The sequence below is a fragment of the Octopus bimaculoides genome, chromosome 15 (genome assembly GCF_001194135.2).
Source record: "Octopus bimaculoides isolate UCB-OBI-ISO-001 chromosome 15, ASM119413v2, whole genome shotgun sequence".
NCBI classification, from domain to species: domain Eukaryota; kingdom Metazoa; phylum Mollusca; class Cephalopoda; order Octopoda; family Octopodidae; genus Octopus; species Octopus bimaculoides.
Window position 1 is genome coordinate 40,786,378 of NC_068995.1, and position 2,164 is coordinate 40,788,541.

Below are 2,164 nucleotides of genomic sequence, written 5' to 3' on the forward strand. Positions count from 1 at the left end.
TTATTATTATTATTATTATTATTATTATATAAATTGAGTGAGTGAAATGGGTAAAATCCAGGCTACATATGTTTCTTAGCTAGCTGATCCTGTGATGTAATAATTTCTCAACGAGGAGTACTCAACTTAGCTAATCATCAGGCAGAGAAGACGTTACTTAAATGAAGGTTACATTGTCGCTTAGAATTTCAATGTTAACTCACCGCAGATGTGAGTTGAAATGAATAACAAAGCCGGAAGAAAATAAAAAAACAGAATAAAATAAATAATAAAAACAAATGTTTGAAGAAACATTTATGTATATAGAAGGAAATGGAGATAGAACGACAGATGCAGGATCAGAGATAATGAGAGAAAAGGAAGGGAAAAGATCTAGAAAAGTCTTTTATGATCATCAGAAACATTTTTATGTTTTCCTTTTCTGTTCGCATTCTTCGTTTCTCTCTTTTCTCGTTTTCTTTTATTTCTTTCATTGTCTCTAATCCTCCTTTTGTCATTCTCTCTGTTTCCTAGTATATATGCGCTCGCGCGTGCGTGCATGCGTATGTGTGTATGCGTGAGTGCGTGTGTGTATGCGTGTATGCGCGCGTGTGAGTGTATGTATGCATGTATGTATGTATATAAATATGTATATATATTTATATACGTATATATATATAAGTATGTATATATATATATATATGTGCGTGTGTGTGTGTATGCGTGTATATATATATATATATATATATATGTGTGTGTGTGTGTGTGTGTGTGTGTGTGTGTGTGTGTGTGTGTGTGTGTGTGTATGTGCGTGTGTGTATTTACTGACAGTTCTTTTCACTGTCGCCTAACATCTTATCAGAGAAATTCCTCATAATACTATCTGTATACACTCTTTAAAATCTTTCTTATTTTAATCATGGGAAGGGTTTCTCTCTCAATCTCTTGAATTTCATTTCCCCAATACGTGTATGTTTTTTTTTCATTGGTAACGCTTTTCTGTGTATATACATGAATACAAATGCTTTCCCAAATAAAGTGCACATCATGATGGGATAAGGTGATACTCAAACACTCAACTATGAGTGCATTCCATATTGTGGCAGAAACAGTTGTAAGCCAATGAAGAGTATTGTATAAGACAATTGTTTATTCTTTTATCATCTCAATTTCTTACACACACACACACACACACACACACACAAACACACACACATGTGTGTGTGTGAAATTGCGTGTCTCAGCAGTTAGCGCGTTGGGCCTACAATCATAGGATAGTGAGTTGGACACCCGGGCTGGGCTGTGTGTTGTGTTTATGGCAAAAGACACTCTATTTCATTTGGTTCCAGTTCTGTAGAAATGATTTGCGACGTCATTGGTGCCAAGTTGTATCGGCCCCTTTGCCTTTCCCTTGGATAACATCGGTGGCCGGGAGAAGGGAGGCTGCTATGCATGAGTGACCGTTGGTCTTCCATAAACACCCTTACCCTGACTTATGACTCAGAGGCTAACTTCCTATATGCAGTCCCATATTCATTCATGACCAAAGGGGATTAATATATATATATATATATATACATATATATATATATATATATATATATATATATATATATATATATATATATATATAAGTTCAAAAATGGAAAAAGACAAAAAACAACAACAAAAAACAACAACGTGAGGACGTGGTACGGATAGTGTTACTAGACGCTCGGGAAAGGAAAGAGAGAGAGTATGACGTTTCGAGCGGAGCTCTTCGTCGGAAACAAGGAAAGTCCAAAGAAGGGAAAAACGGAGGAAGAAAAAATCGCCACCGATGTCCACGAGGTTACATTGCATATATCAAGGACATTACTATACATAAATGCCTCACGCTAGGAGGGACACTTAAAGTCAAAACTACCATAATAAACACATTGTACATTAACTTTCCCACCTGGCTGACGTCACTTCTGTCCAAGACTGGTTAGCAAGAACCAGTGATTATCAACTTGTGGCAATGGTGCATGTGGCTTTCCATTTGAAGTAGAATTTGAGAATAGTTACACAGCCTGACCATATCCGCGTATCTATTTTCTTTCCTTTATTATTTTTTTTTTTTTTTTCATTTTTTTTTTATTTCATTTTTTCTACTTAAAAGTTCATCATGTCAAAGAAGACCAAAAGAACGCTGATCGAAGAA